General features: G+C 44.8%; 1 protein-coding gene across 8 annotated transcripts in view; it reads left to right on the top strand.

Annotated features, from left to right (window-relative positions):
• NCOA1 (nuclear receptor coactivator 1) overlaps positions 1 to 16,758 on the top strand; it is a 185,237-nt gene that overhangs the window by 41,167 nt on the left and 127,312 nt on the right. For 7 of the 8 annotated variants that reach the window (XM_054821103.1, XM_054821099.1, XM_054821094.1 and 4 more), the window contains exon 2: positions 13,274 to 13,442. The exons of the other annotated variant lie outside the window; for it this stretch is intronic. The gene's annotated coding sequence lies outside the window, so the exon portion shown is untranslated. The remainder of the gene's footprint in view (positions 1 to 13,273; positions 13,443 to 16,758) is intronic. 8 annotated transcript variants of the gene reach the window in all.

The raw sequence follows: 16,758 nt of genomic DNA, 5'->3' as shown, positions 1-16,758 counted from the left end.
CCTTCTATACAGCAAATTGCAGCTGGAGTGCTCTCATGTTAGAGTATAAACACCGTTGGAGCAATCTGGAGATTAAGTAAAATGGATGCTTTAGTTGCGATCCATGTTTTCTAGTTACCGGAATGTGGTATAATTGGAGAAGATCAAAATTTCTGGGCTCGATGGAGGAATTACTGTGCCAAGTTCAGGACCCATGGGCTACCAGAGCCCTTGGGGTGCTTCTTCTCCACCCTAGTGGCTTCTGCCCAAATACGCCTTGGTTTTCACAGTGGTGATCCCATCTGCTTTAGGACATGGGTCTGCAATTCAAAAGACCCCGGCAGCCAAGGCTTGGTGGTCCTGCATGACATGGCGTCTGCCAGGAGGGTCCTGCACCGTGGGACGGGGCAGAGGAGCATCCACCCGGCATGCAGAGAGCTCAGTGTCGCTGTACTCGTGTTTTGGGCACGTTGTATGTGCCCACCTGAAGCGTCTACAGCCCGCGGTTTGTTTAAGGTGGCTTTTAGCCGCAAAGCCTCCTGTTCTTCGGTAGATCAAAGCGATTTGGAGGCTGCGTGTTGTACAGGTTTTGAATGGATATTGGAGGTGACACTTCTGAATCCTTCATTTTGCTGCTAGCTTGTTTGTCAGAAAAGGGTATATCAAATTCTCCCTTCAAACGGAGTCACTGAGGAGTTATTTCAGGAGATTCGATCTTTACTGAAGTTTCTACAGTGGCGTGCATCTTTGTACCACCTCCAGTGTAGCTGTTTCTCATTTCCAGCCCCTTTTCAGTTAACGCTTCAAAGGAATATTGTCTAAGAAATTGCCAAATGCGCTGTGGTTACCAAGTTGCTATTGGAAAAGGAGGAGGAAATTCCCCACTGTTGCAAACCAATAAACAGATCGGAGTTGGGAGTATGAATGTGAAAACAATGTATTTCAGCTGGATAACGAAGAGAGATGTTGAATCTCAGCAACTGATAACTGTCCTTTTGATTTGTTTACCATCTGCTTTTAATTCCGAAAAGGAAAGACGGTGGTTTGGGACTGGTTTGAGGAGCTTCACAGAAAATGGCTTGTTCACGTTGCCACTAGCCACAGGTGGAAATTCTTGGCCAAATCCTCTGTTGTTGGAGCAGGTTTCCCTGGAAGGATCAGTACAACAGGGAGCTCGGTCTCCGGATTGATGGATGGGAGAAACTTGGACGTGAAGGGGTTGGTTTGCCCGCAGGATCCGAAGTTTTGCAAGAGACACGTTTTGCAGAAAACATATCTCGATGGATTGACTTAAAGCAGTTTGTACACAGCTTTTTTTCCTCCCTTCTTTTATAATATTACATTCAACTTGCACGGCTATAGTCATCTTCTTTGGAAAAGTCTTTTTCCTTCCCTGCCCGTGCCCTCTGTTGATGGCAGACCACACAGAAAACCAGTGCGACGGTAGGACGCGATGGATGCAAGAGCAGAGGAGTGGGAGAACGTATATTAGCACTGACACTTCACTAGTCTGCGTGTGCAGCTGGAATCCCTTTTCTCTGAAATTACTGGAAAACAGGCTTAGAGGAGCATAGCTGGGCGGTAGGAGATTTCACGAGCTATTTGAGGCTGCAGTGGAGAAAGGGAAAAGCGGTGGTTAACCCTTGACTTTTCTGTGCAAGTTGTCTCTGTTTCCCTTACACAGTTCCCCGTTGACCGCTCTGGAGCTGCTCTTCCACCAGCGCCCAGTCATGGCCAGTTTATAGCATGGAAATTTCTTGTTATATGAGAAATAATGATTATCGAATCTGATCAGGTGGTGGGTGCTGGTAGCTGAGAAGGTAGAGTGCTTGTCCTTCTCATCTCATTCCCATAGTGCACGCGTGGCCATCGTGGTGGTTCGCGGGAGTGGCAGGGGTGGGACGTCCGCCCTCGGCATCCCCTTGCTTACCCTCTGCAGCCTTGTCGGCAAAATGATTAAGCCAAAATAGCGCATGAAAGTGGGGAAGGGGAATTTGCAATTTCCGTTGGGAATCAATTCAGACAAAGCATTCAAATAGCTGAAGTTATAAATACAAAAAAACTTAACGGCATCTTGTGGGTTTTTTTAATAAGAAACCATAAATGCATGAGAAAAAAGCTGTAAAGCTTCTAAGTTCACTACAGCTCTTCTGGATAAACACAGCCCCTTACTCCCAGTGATCCTTTACTCCTAAAGCACTGGTTAGGTGTTGAGGCTGAGAAGCATACCGTCTTAAAAGCTTCGGCTATGTATTCCAAGCTGCCTTTAGCGGTCCTCATCCACGGTGGCACCTGTGCTTTGTCAGCTGCAGTGGCAGTTTGCACGTTGGATGCTCTTGTGCATGGAATTTCCTTCACCTACACCCACCTTTCTCTGGTAGGTAGGAAGAGGCGTAAGCCATTTCCCATCCTTGGTCCTGACTTTGATGAAACGTTCTTGCCACTTTAAGTAATTTGTTTATTCATAAAACCTCTTTTTTTTTTAGTAACATACTGAAATAATTAAAAAAGATAAACACTCATTTAAACTATTTAAATGGCACTGTATTTTAGTGCGCAGTAACATAGCAGTGACAAAGGTTTCACTTCACATTTTTTTTCCCACTCAGAGTCCTCAAAATTACCTTTTTGCTACTGAATTTTCTTTCTGTAGCTGTAACTACATATTCTTATATTATGCATATATGGCTTTATGCTATTCCACGGAGTTGTAACGCCAGTATAATTGTTTTCTTAGTATTAATATGCTTTGTGTTATTTAATTGTCAGCCAGGGATTATAGTAAACACAGTACTTCTGTGTTCATATCCAGTCAGTTTATCTGAGCTATCTGCATTGTATAAAAATCTACAATACAATGATGTGAGTAATGGGGGCAGTGAGAGAAAAGCAGCTTTCAAATCTTGAAGTGGCGGTTGTTTCAGAAATTCGTCTTTATTTCTTTTTTTTCCCCTTCATGGTCCCAATATATTTAATCATTAAGACACGACGCTCAAGAAGCGTCAGAGAACATTCTAAAATTATTTCGTCGGCTTTACTTTTTAAAGAAACCTATTGAGTCAGCTTCTCAGAAACTTCTAAATTGCTTCTGGATATAACGAGCTCTGCCACAGTTTGGATTCAATAAAGGTGATGAGGTACAGATCTGAAATCACAGGGCTGAGGACAGTGACGTTTTGATTAGAGATGTGAACCCGTGATGGCGCAGAGCGTGTTGTATCTTCAGCTTACGCTTTCTCCCAAGCTCGACTCAGCGTGACCGAGGCCCTCGTGAAACAATATTTGAGGTCTAATGTAACTGAAATTCCCAATTCATCGAAATCAAGAGAATTAAGATTTCACAATGTCTAATGCTTCCCCCGTCATTGTTTTGATGCCAGGACAATAAAGCATCTTTAGAGTTAAAAGTGTAAGACAAGGATAATTAAGACCTGGAAGTCCAGACATACGAATTAATGGCGAAGTTGTCACTGTTCGACTCTAGTCCACCTTCGCTGTGTTAATATATTAACGAAAATTGTTCAACTCTGTAATTTTCTATACAGTATCCTTTATAGATTTTATTTATGATAGCCCTCTCCATTAGTTTTTTTTAAATTACATTTTGTCGTGGAAGCAAAACGGGCCAGAACATCTGTCCCAGGCTGCTGGTGCTTGTCGTTAAGCACATTTTAATGATGGCTAGTAAGAAAGTAAACAGTTTAAAGTACTGTACCACATACTTGTAATCCAGCGCGCAGCTGTTCAAGTGATCGTGAAGGGTTGGGGCCACCACAGTGTCTGCGCATCGCTTGGTGCATCAGCGTATTTGTGCATCGCTTCAGGTTTACTTGGACAGCAGCCCGTTTCATGACGATACCCGTACAAACCCATTTGTCTTTTTTATCATCAGTGTTGGCTTTGAGTAGAGAGGAAAAAAAAGGTAGGAAAGAATTAAAAGTCAGTCTCGTGTTCCTAAGATTAAGATTGTTCTTTGCAGGAGATCTCAGATTAGGGATTTATTTTTAAAGTGTGGTAGAAGCTGGTTTTGTTGGAACAGGGAACCTGTGACAGCTTAAATTCCACTTTCAAACATGCATCTTCATTCCAGCACGTGGGATTAGCATTTGCAGAGCTCTTCAAACCAGTTACCCTCTTCTGTACGAGATCATCTCTCCTAGATTACTCAGAGATAACTTCAAGTATAGCCCTTTGGAAACGTCATGCATCTTCAGCCTTTCCAAGGAGCTGACAGCAAGCAAGCAAGCGGTTATCACCCTTTGGCATCAGTCTGACAAAAATAGTTTGCAAATGACGGTAGACACTTTTTAAGATAACTGTGAGGCTTTGGAAGAAAAGGAACCTGAGCACCGCAGGAGTACTGGACTGTGTAAATAATTATTTATATGTCATTTGGCTGGAAACCAAATTTGCCCTAATGAGAGAAATAGAATATTCTGAGAATGTGGATGCCGTTCCAGAAATTAGGGTGTTCATGGAGTTCATGTTCAGCTGGTGAGGGAGGAATAAAGTTGGATCTAATCTATATCAGGAAGTTATTAAAAACTAATATAAAGCGCGCAGTTAAAGCCATTAATGACTTGAGAGTTTTTGGACATAAATCTGATTACTTTGGCTAGGAGCAAGCTATGGATTAATTTGGCAAAATGTAGTGAGTGGGCAAGTGGGGTGCAGGGTTGTGTGTAGCTAGCAAAATGCTTCAGGTTTTGGTTTGGGGATTTTCTTTTCTCCCCTTAAAGCACACTTCTGCTTTCAGGATGCAAAACAGGAGTCCCTGGCTCGTGCGTACTGCGACAGGGATGGCTGAAGCACCCTTGGAAAGTGTCATCTGCTGAAGAGCTTTCGGGTTTATTCTCTTTGCAGGATCCTGCAGCAGGTTTAGTTGTTCTCCAGAGCTGATGATGGTCATGACAAGGGAGAGATTTTGACTTGTGTGATTTCCACTGCCTGAAGCTCCTGAAGTGACCCAGCTGGGGACTTCCACCAGCGAAGTGCTGTTAATGGCTTCACAGCACTTGTGAAATCTTGAACGGGTTCAAAATTACAATTGGAATAAATACCAAAATTGGGAACTCTGGGCTTTGTGTTGTGATGAGGCGGGTGAATGAAGAAAAGGCACCAGTGGTGTAGGAGACGTGTGGCAGGTTGAGCATTCATGGGCATGTGAGACTGTTGCAGAGACCTGCTGAAAGATATACACATAAATTCAGCTTTTCCTTTCTGTAGAGCTTTTCTCTTCCTGTGTGCCACCTAGAGACGGTTGAGGTTTAGGGACCCAACAACCCTTCATCTTGGCTTATCTCCTTGCTTTGTTTCTCAATGGGTGAACCCCCAAATTTTGTGGCATGTGACAGTGAAGTTCAGCCTGACCGCTTCAGTCCTTCAGATGTCCCTGAGGATGACTGCCAGACAGTCGGTCAAGATTGAGAGAGTTGAACAGCGGTCCATAAGATCCTATTGCTGCTGCGTTGACCAACTTTGGGGCTACATCTGCTTCTCTCCTCTCCCTGGATGGCTCCAGCAGTGTCGGCTGGGAGCCTCAAAGAATAAGCCCAGGTGTTTCTACCTGGAGCTGCCCTAGTTTCAAGTTAGCAAAAGTCTGGCAGGGCTCCTAATTTGGGCTCCGTGATGTGCCTCTCCTGTCTTACAGGAGAACCTTGGGCTTTGGGAACCGGTGGGTTAATTCGTAGGTCTTGATCTGTAACAGTAGGAGCAATCTGCAGATGTAACTTTAGTATTAGTGTTGTCTGTTGTTATTGATTGACTGAATGAAGAAACTCCAATCAATTTCTCCTTCAGATTTTTTATTTTAAAACATATTTTACACTTTCTGCTTTTCATTTAAAACTCCGCAGTTTCATCTAGGATGAGTGAGATCCCTGCAAAACCTGGCACACGTTCAAAACCTTAGAAGTACAGAAAGCTGTTTATTAAACTTTCTCATGGGTAGATAAGACAACTTGCTTTACTGGAACAAAGTTAATTTTTTTTTTTTCCCCATTGAGATCTTAGTTGTGTAAAATTATTCTTTCCAAATCCAGTGATTGTTTTTCTAACCTTTTAATTTGCAACAGTTAACTGGCAAGCAGATTTAGCCTTCTTGCAAAATGGCTTTTCTCTTTGTCTCCTGCAACACTTACTTGGTATTGGGTATAAATCAGTCAGTAGTACATGAAAAAGTAGATAAGGAGGAAAAAGGCTTTCCAGATGCCCAAAAATGTGTGTAAGTTCTTAAGCAAAATAAAATTTAAAGGGAACCTGAAAAAGTACTTTCGCGGCGGGGGGAAACATAGTGAGAATTAGCATTGCCTTGAAACTGGTGCCTGAGTGTCCTTACTCCAGGGAGATTAAAGATCCCTTTTAGAAATGCAGCATTTACAGTGGCCCAACAGCCTTGGAGCTTGGAGGAGTTGCAAAAAAATATTTGGTGCTGCACGTTACTTGTAAGCAGGCAGAAAAGGAAGGTCCTTGTGGGAGGCTCCTGCAACCTCCTCTAACAAAGCTGTTCTTTTTTATGACTGCTTTGTAGTGTGCCTTTTTTTAGATATAGCACGGCAATGAAAACCAAGTAAATAAATTATGGATTTTGTCAACATACAATAAACATTAAATCCCTCCTAACTCCTTTCCACTTGCTTTTTATAGTTGGGTGTAATTTATTAGCTTTGATTACTTAGGCTAAATGGAACAAACTGTTGCAGCTGACAGACGGGAGAAGATCCGACGGTCACAGCGTGGGACAAGGTTGGACAAACCCATGTTTGTCTTCATGTTGTAGGTCTGGAGCCCACTCATCAAGTGAAGAGAGCAATACTGTTTCTGGTCCTGCCTCCACAGAGCCTTGTTTATGCATTTTAATATTAAACAGTCACCGATAAAATATTTAGAACCTTAAGTAAAATATAACAAGGGCGGTATTGAAAGATGCATGTTTCACATGTGAAGTGATGACCGCTTCAAAGGTGCCGTGGTGGCTCGGTCCATCGTGGGCTCTGTGAGAACTCCCTTGCAAAGCATTTATGCCCCCTAGGTCCGTGGCTGAAGGTGCAGTAGAAAGCACATGACTTGGAGGGACTGGAAAATGTTGTAGTAAGCTAAAGATGAAAGGTTTGGGGGGAGATCTAGGTCAGATGAAGGATGACAGGAAGTTGTTTCTTCTGGAACATCTGAAGTGGTTTAGTGGATATATTTTACTCAAAAAATATATTAGTAGTTGACTGTAAGCCTGAACACCATGCTAGATTTTAGCTTCCTTATACTCCTCACTAATTTTTCAACTGATTAGTAGAACTTCAAAGCAGGTAGAAAGGCTGATGGGTTCAGCAGCACGCCAGGCTCTCCTGTGTGTGCTTGAATACATTTCCATGGGCCGAGGAGAACTTTTGATACGCTGAATCCACTATATGCAATGCAGGATAGTTTAAATGGAAGGAGTATCAGGAGGTCATCTGGTCTGAACCTTGCTCAAAGCACCTTCAGAGGATGTGCTTAACAAGATCGTGGATAACCCACTTCTTGCCCTCAGCTTCAAGTGTTTAAAACCAGGGTCCAATCCATCGACTTGTATGGGATATTTCTTCTTTGTGCTTCGTTGGGTTGCAGGGAACAACCCAACTTTGATGCTTTGTTGGGGGGAAGAAACGTGGATACGCCTAAAGGAAATCGGTTCAAACCATTCGGTGAATGTTGTCGATAGTTGGAGCAAGAAATGCTGAATACAGGATTTGGGAAGAAAACACAAGAGCATAGGTCACCAGTCAGCACAAGCTTTATTGAAAGCTCTTGGGGTTTTTAATGTTGGAAATTTCCACGTGCACTGTCCTACTAATTAAAAGGCTTTCTGATGAAAGGGGAAAAATTTCCTGGGCTGTTGATGTATATAATCTATGGATACTTATTTCTTTTATCTGTCCTCCAGATCTCTCTCTATCTTAAACTGAAAGCTTGTGCATAAAGCACTTGTAAAGTGTCTTTTATTATTGCCTCAAGGTATTACGTTTTGGAAAGGAAAGCCAAGATCCAGCTGCTTTAGCTTCTTACTGTGATTCACGGACTACGGGTAGTGGTCTGCAGACAGGTTTGTGTAGCAACGACCTGGGAAAGCTTAGCAAAATCTTCACCATGGTTGAGGACAAGAAAGCATGTGGGACATGGGAGATCTTGAGGGGATGGAGCAGTTCTGCCAGGAAATTACGTCTGGAAGATCTTTGGTGCTCTCTAAATGAGGCACATGTTTCTGCTGCCTCTCAAACCTGCTTTCTGCTGCTGATGTGGGCTCAGATCATCTGATGGCCTCGGGGCGGCATCACCCTGCTACTTCTTGTGCATCTTTGCTGCAGTCCGGCAGTGACTCTGGGGCTGCCTGTAAGCTGCATGTGGTTCAAAAGCCATGGTTTCACCATCTCTGGAAAAGGAGAGGTTGTTCATAGTACCTGATCTGGTCACCTGCACGAGAGACCGTAGGACCTCCCTGAATTCAGTTGTATTTGAAATAGTGGATTGAGCTCCCGCGTTAAGGAGCTTTTGTGCACGTGGATGATGCAGTGCAGTTGCTAAAGGGAACTGCGGTGGGGAACCACGTGTGGTTGGTGGTCCACCATCTGTGGTGGGTTGACCCAGGCTGGAGGCCAGGTGCCCCCCAAAGCTGCTCTGTCACCCCCCTCCTCAGCTGGGCAGGGGGGAGAAAATATAATGAGAGGCTGGTGGGTCGAGATAAGGACAGGGAGAGATCGTTCACCAATTACTGTCACGGGCAAAACAGGCTCAACTCAGGAAAATTAATCCAATTTATTACCAATCAAATCAGAGTAGAGCAATGAGAAATAAACCCAAATCTTAAACCACCTCCCCACACCCCTCCCTTCTTCCCAGACCCAACTTCACCCCCCATTTCTCTCCCTCCCCCCCCAGCAGCACAGGGGGACGGGGAATGGGGGTTGTGGTCAGTTCCTCACACGGTGTCTCTGCCGCTCCTTCCTCCTCAGGGCAGGACTCCTCACACTCCTCCCCTGCTCCAGCCTGGGGTCCCTCCCACGGCAGACAGTCCTGCACCAACTTCTCCAACGTGAGTCCTTCCCACGGGCTGCAGTTCTTCACCAACTGCTCCAGCGTGGGTCCCCCCCGGGGTCACAAGTCCTGCCAGCAAACCTGCTCTGGCGTGGGCTCCTCTCTCCACGGGGCCACAGGTCCTGCCAGGAGCCTGCTCCAGCGTGGGCTTCCCACGGGGTCACAGCCTCCTGCAGGTGTGGGGTCCTCCATGGGCTGCAGGGGAATCTCTGCTCCACCATCATCCTCCAAGGGCTGCAGGGGGACAGCCTGCCTCACCATGGTCTTCTCCACGGGCTGCAGGGGAATCTCTGCTCCGGCGCCTGGAGCACCTCCTGCCCTTCCTTCTGCACTGACCTGGGTGTCTGCAGAGTTTCCTACATCTTCTCACTCCTCTATCTGGCTGCAAAAGCTGCTGCTAGTTTTTTCTTTTTTCCTTCTTAACTGTGTTACCCCAGAGGCACTACCACCATCACTGGTGGGCTCGACCTTGGCCGGTGATGGGTCCATCTTGGTGCCATCTGGCATTGGCTCTGTCGGACATGGGGGAAGCTTCTGGCAGCTTCTCGCAGCAGCCACCCCTGTAGCCCCCCCGCTACCAAAACCTTGCCACGCAAACCCAATACACCATCGCTGAGATATTTTCCAAAGGACTGTTTCCTCTACTCTTAGGTGAGAATATAAGCATAGCATTGATGGTTCTACACCTTGTTTCCAAAAGTGGAGCCTCCGTAAGGACGCGAGAACGGGGCAGACCCTGTATGACACTTTCCCAACTCTCCCCGCTCTGGTCATTCAACATCTCCAGGACTTTCCCAGCCAGAGATGATGCCCTTATTAGTAACCATCATGGGTGTCTGCTCTGTGACACAGCCAGTCTTCCCTTGAGCTCGCGCAGATGTTTAGCGTGCACAACATCCTGCGGCAAGAAGCTAAACCGCTTAGCTGGGTCGTGTGTGAAGAAACCAGACTCTTGTTTGGTTTTGGACTTGCCACCTGCTACTTTCATTTCTTGCCCCCTTGTTCTTGCACTGAGCAAGCTGCTGCTGCTGCGTCCCTCTGTTACATCTCGCCTGGTTTGGGAAGGCTCTCCGCTCCGAGTTTGTGTTTGGTGATGTGCAAGGTCTTTGGTTGTAGTCACACAGTTGGTAGAAGATCCGGATCTCGTGTCCTTTGCTATCTGCAGCTTCCAGAGTCAGTGTGAGTCTGAGTTGCAGTGGCTTTTGCTCATGGCTTGCTGGAGGATGAGTAATGTGAAGTGCAGAACTGCTCCTGCTGGGATTTCAGTATGAGCACGTGGTTAATGATCTAGTTACATATTATGACTTGTCGCTTGGCCAATTATTAATCTGTTTAATATATTCCACGTTATGTAATGTAATTCCAGTTACTTGAGAAATCATACTTTACAAAGTTAAATGATTTACTCAACTCTAAGTATGTTGCCTCAAAGCTGTTACAGTTTGCAGCCAATCTTGTCGTCTTAATAAAAACATATACAATTGATTTAAGCCCTATGTGTCGATAGGTGGCCGTTATTTACTTCCTATAATGCCTAATTAGGTTTTATACCAGCATTTCCCTTGTCTTCCTGGGACATAAGCTGGACGGATAGCTTGTTATTAGCCCTGTCATCCTGCTCACGCGTTTAAAATAGCGACACAACGGCGTGTCCTCCAAGGCTCTCAAACCTCCCTAGTTAACGCTTGCAGGAAGCTACGATAAATGGTCCAGAGTTTTTCTTGTCCAGCTCTTTTAAAGCCCCTGGGATGCAGTTGAAGATCTCCTGACTTAAAAACAACCAGCTCTGTTAGCTGTTGTTTCACATCTGCCTGCATTGCAGTTTGGAATAGAAAATGTTTCCTGTGGCATGACTATACCATCTGGTTTCTTTCTTAATTAATGAACAGAAATATTTGTTGCATTCTTCTGCCGTTCCTATGATATTGCTGGTGGTTGCTCCGTTTCTGTGCAGTAACGGTCCTCGGCCACTGCCGGAATTTGCTATTCCTAGGTAATTTTTACAACCTGATACGCTCAAACTTGTGAGTATTGTGGTTCCTCTCACTGCGTTTTGCTTCTCTTTCATATCACTCATTTCTGATGTATTTTAATATGCTAACAGTTTACTTTTTCATCTCTTTGTTTTAGATTTTTTTTTTCTGATTGTGGCTTTCCTTTTCATGAAAGCCAGGTTGAAAAGAGTTATTTTATTTTTTTAGAACAGGAACATATTCCCTTTTTCAGTCTGGGGAGGTTAATCCCCGCCCCCCAGACATACACCTCACCCCAGGAATCTGAAAACATATTCTTGAATTTCCATTATTATTTTTATTCTTCTGTTTTTAACATTCCCTCCTTTGCATCATTTGATCTCTTTACTGTAGGGGCAGTGAAAGCAGCTGGGACATAGATATTATTTAGAAATTCACAGAGTGTTTCCTACTGGTAAAATGCAACTTTCAGACTGGAAGCCAGAGCGATGCAGGAATTTGTGCATCTTTTATGTGCATGTGTGTATAAAAGTGGACTAGGCAGGCATCCCGTCTCCCGTTGGGATGTGTTGTAGTCGCACTTCTTTCTTTGGATGCAGATCCGTAAGCTTCTGGAGTTATTCTCTGCCAGTGTCTCGAAGACTATACTGCTGTTTGAGTTTTCCTCCTTCCTTTTGACTACTTGATTTTTCATGTATAAATCGCAACGAGTGACTTGTAAGAGTCTTGTGTTGCTGATGATGGGTGCGTTATTAAGACAGTATTCTAATGATGTGTCAGTGTAAGTAATTTCTTTTCTAATAGCAGGAGCGGTGATGGGGACAAGCAAGTTTTGAACTAATGATGGTACTCTCCTCATCTAACTTTAGCTGCTCGGATTTAGAGGTATAAATTTACCCCAAAAATCCTAGTGAGAGAGAAAGAAGGAAAATAGACCCATCCTGGAAGTAATTTAAGGTATACTCCTAACCTGGTGGTTCCTTGAGGGCCAAACCTGACCCGCCGAAGCAGCAGCCAGCTTTTGGGGCCGGTTGGGCTGCTGAGGACCTGCAGACATCTCCGTCCAGCATCTCCAAGAGGAGATTCGTGGACCTGTTTATTGACTGCGGAGGGACCCTGGAATTACCATCTCCGGTTTCCAACCAGCTCTTAGGTGTCTGAAGATGAATTGCGTCCTATAGCTACTACAAATAACAGTTCAAAAGGATTATTCATTAGGATTTCTGTCTCAAAACATTTGATGGAGTGGGCAGCAAGCTCGGCTGTAGAAACTGCAACCCATTGAGTGGCTTGGAAGAAAGGTTACGAAGCTCATCTCTGTTTCCATGGTGGCTGTTTTTAAAATTACTTATTTTTTTCATTAGAATTCAGGCAGTGCATCACAATATGAAGAGCCCAATTTTATGAACTTCTATTTTTCAACCAAGCAAGGTATTTGCAAGCCACAGATTAGTCGACATACTAGCATTCGGCTTGAGAGGAACAAGGCTCAGACTGGTATGACTTACAGGAGAGGGGATGGCTGAAGAAAATGGACATTCTGCAGTCTTAGTACCTTTTTATGACCTATGTGCTTCGGGAGAGAAATAGTTATGCTCATCTCGGGTTCAGAGGCTACCTGGCTTATCGAAGGTGATACAGAAAGTCTGTGGAAAAGGAGGAACTGGAGAAATCCCCTTGATCTGGTTCTAGCTTAATGCTTAGTAACAACAGCAATTTACTATCCGTGCCTTTGTGAGGCAGGGAAGGATCTCATTATCTTTGAGTTTTATGAGTTCGGCGGTGGTCTGCAGCCTGTCGGCTGTAAACACCAACTGTAATTTTCTGGTGCTAGTTTTTATCTCCTGTGTTGCGTAGATGCTGTCTCGCTATGGCAGATTTGCTGCTAGATCAGCGCTGCGTTTTTCTGGAGGGTAATCTGTATTTTTTAGGAGTGGCATTGGCAAAGAGGGAGGGGAGAATTAAAAAAAACCCCACATATTGGTTGGAGTATTAAGCTTTCATTTACTTTATTTCCCCAAGTAGCTTAAAGCTTGAGGAACCTTGATGAATTCTTTTCCAATGAAATAAAAAAGATACCTTGCAATTGATAGTATTGAGAAGATCAGCAAGGTATTAATGATGCTGCTGTGAATTAATAGTTGGCCTCAACTCTGCTGTTTTTCTACCTAAAATGCTGAAAACTGCATATTGTGAAGAATAATTCAGAAAGAGAAATGAAAGATAATGCAGACAAACTGTCTTTTCCTCCGCAGGACTCAGTAATTGATCCTGGTCCCTTATCAGAAGAGTTCATGTGAAGACTGCCCATGGAAGGTCAATGCCTGCGTTTGCTGAGGCTCTAGGATTCTGTTGTTTTGCTGTTTAATTAACTGAAGAGTCCAGTTTTTCCCATGAAACATCTTTCACCTCGGGAAGATAGAGGTAAGGTTGCAGGTCTCTGTTTCTTCTTTCCTCTGGCAGAAAATGTTTAAACCTGTCATGGAGGTGGTTTTTGCTGGAGCTCCTCTTCATGCGGAATTAATTGTTGAGACTGCTGAAAGCAAAAGTCACCGGTTTTCTCTGTCCTTGGCATCCTTTGGGTTGTTTTTTTCGTACACGAGATGTGCAGTCAGTCTGCATTGCGTTCATAGCTACGAGAGTTCTTTTAAAAGCTCATAAAGATGAAATTATTGCCTGAATCAACTGCGCTTTCTCAATATGTTTTGCAAAATTGAATAGCTAATTGCTGCAGTGGCAGAATGGTATGCAAAGGATTTGTGCTAAAGAATAATATGTGGTTTTGGTAAGTCAACGTTATGCTGTAGGCTGGCTCGTGGTGTCAGTCAGGTGAATTGAGTCCATAACCAGAGAATTTTAAAAGTCACAAACTTGGGAAATCAAAATGTTTTATGGCAAGGGCTACTACAACTTCCCGAGTAAGAAGTGTGTACTCGGCAGGCTGGTAGCTCTTACTAGCTGATGCATGTAACAACTTGAACACTTCTGTGGTTTGCCCACAGCCGGCAATATCTTAAAGGAAAATTGTTGTAATGGAGTGGTAACTTGGAAAGACGGTAGAATAAAGTTAAAATGAACAAAATGGTAAAACAAAGAGCAGTTGGATGTTGGGTTGGCTGCAGCTACTGCATGGCTGTGGGGTTTGAAGCCTCTCTCCATCGAGATTGGAAGGGCTTACTGTTGTGGACCATGAGTACACAGGAGAGGACCTGTACCCCTGCTAATTCCCCTGGAAAACCAGCTTCTAGCTGACAAGCTGCAAGGCAAAAATTATATCTATCAGTACAGCTGCTTTGGTCTGATGACATTTTATATTGCTTGTATCACAGTTCCCTGTCTGAGGTGGCTGGTGTTGCAAGAAACGTTTGCGTCGGAGCTGGTTTTGGCTGGAGTGCAATGGAAAATGGGATATTTCCTTCTGGATTGAGCGTGGCTTGCTCCTATGTTCCTCTTCAGTGCAGTGTAAATACTGGTCCCAGTGAGATACTGGTGATGTGTGTCCCCTGTAGGCTGCTTTGGCCACCTGGTTTCTGTCCTTGAGTTGGCTCCTTCCCTAAACAGTGGTGGGATGAAGGCTGCAGCAAGGACTGCAGTGGCTTGGAAATGTCGATGCCCCTGTTCTAGATGTCCTCCCCCATCGGTTTGGTGGCCAGAGGGTGGATAACGGGGCGCCCAAGATGGGGCACAGGGGTGGCGGTAGCCAGGGAGCCATCCCCCCTTGCCCTGCTCTGTCTGGCTGTCTAGTGTTTCCCTGCATTTTTGGGCAAGGGTCTTTGCTCTCTACCTTGGTGTCTTCCATTTGTAGCACAAATGATGGCAGTAATTAGGCACAGTTGTAAAAATTTGGAAATAATACCACTTCTGTATTGCTGCGTGCTGTCCTGACTGTTAGCTCAGAGTTGCCCGGGTGGAGCGGAGCTGGCAGGGGCTGCCCATGAGCAGTGAGAGATTGCAGAGCCCCAATCCAGTGCTGGAAGTGCTGCTCAGAGTTAATTATTAAACCGCGCTTTACCCGATAAATGCGCGGTTGGGTTCAGGATTTTTCACTGTGAAAAAATCGCCTTCCCCTCTGGACATAACAGCTGCTTTTTGATTGGAAGCATGTAAGCCGTATCATGCACAAACAAAAAATCTTAGCTCCTGCGACTCCAGGTATCTTTATTTTTCTCTCCGGTATCTGACCAGATTCAGCTTTTGAAGAGGTGATCTCGCAGGGTGGCAGTGGGTTCTCCCCACTGCTGACCTCCTGCTTTCCAGGCGCCGATTAATACCTGCCCAGGCTGGGAACTTTCAGATTAATATCTACTCAGGCTGAGAACTTGCAGACCGAGGGTCTTGGGCTGGAATGTGCCGCAGGCTGGGCTGTATGCAGCTTTTCTTCTTTATTTTCTTCTTTTCCCCACCCCTCTCCAAAGCTATCAGTACAAATCACGCACTCAGCAGTGGCCAGGCTTTACCTGAGACATCTTTTAACCTCAGGTAGCTTGATGGATGCAGCAAGTAAAGGGTTAAATTCTTACCTGTGAAATTGGATATCGCAGGAGGAAGAGTGAGTTCTGGATTAATTTTAAGGGTGAGGTGCCTCCTTGGCTGCTCTGGATTTCCCCTAATTTAGGGGACTGACGGGCTAGCCCTTGCAGTTGCATGGGGGGAGCCGGAGGGGGAAGCCCTGCCTTCATCCCACCTGGCACCTCCCAGCCTTTCCTTATTTATTTTTTTTCCCCCACCTGCCTTATTAAGTTTCATTCTTTCCTCTAGCAAATGGACTTTTTGGCTTGGCGTTAAATCCGATTGCTGTGATTGAGTTCCTATCCCCTTTATCCTGCGATGGGGCTTTGAGATGAAAAAATGTAAATGCAATCGCAGAGACGCTACCTCCCCCACCCTAGCCCTAGGTCTTTGCTGAGCCGAAACTCCCTCTTTATTCCTTAATGATCATATTCCTTCCACTTTGAATAGATTTCCTGCTGTTAACAGCATTTTCAAGTGTTGCAACACTTTATAAATGGTATCTCGTGAGAGGTATTTACTGTACGTGAGTTTCCTTGAAGTCGTAACCTCTGCCTTGCCATTCCCTTTTCCCGGGGGCTGCTGGCGGGGTAGGAAGGACACAGATGACGGGTTTGGCAGTCACCGTAATTCTAAATCATCTGTTCTTCTACCTCTTTTGTTAGTTTTAGAGAGGGATGTTGTTTCAGCCATGTGTTTGAAATGGAGTCCTGCTGATCAAGACAAAGATGCACGCAGCACTTTTGGGGAGTTAAGACGAAGAAATCCCAGGCTTGTCTCGCCATGTACGAATTAAAGCCATCGGGGCACTCCCGAAGCCTTGCTTTTAAAAAGCAAAGAGCACAAACAAACCGGAAACCCCCGCCATGCCCACTGGAAAAGGCTCTCTAGGTTGCCTGGTAGAGAACGGACAGGACAACTGCAGGTCTGAAGCTTCTGCTGCTTTGCAGAGGACACCCACCAGCAATATTGCATCTTCAAGTCAAGTTTCTTGTATTTCTGCAGCCACAATAACAGGAGATGTGTTTCTCTCTGTAGGTTGCCAAATACAAATGCTGAAGATGTATTTTGGGGTTTTTTGGGTTTTTTTTTTTAGAAGAAAAGTTAGAATAAGCACGTGGAGGCCCCCAACACATTTATTTTCATGTTTGTCATGAAAATGTTATAGTCAGGTGTCACTAGCAAAAAAAACTTATATTAAAAGCATTCACTGTGATGAAGGTGTTCGAAC

This window comes from Grus americana, chromosome 3 (genome assembly GCF_028858705.1).
Source record: "Grus americana isolate bGruAme1 chromosome 3, bGruAme1.mat, whole genome shotgun sequence".
Lineage (NCBI taxonomy): Eukaryota > Metazoa > Chordata > Aves > Gruiformes > Gruidae > Grus > Grus americana.
This window is presented reverse-complemented; position numbering and strand designations above follow the sequence as displayed.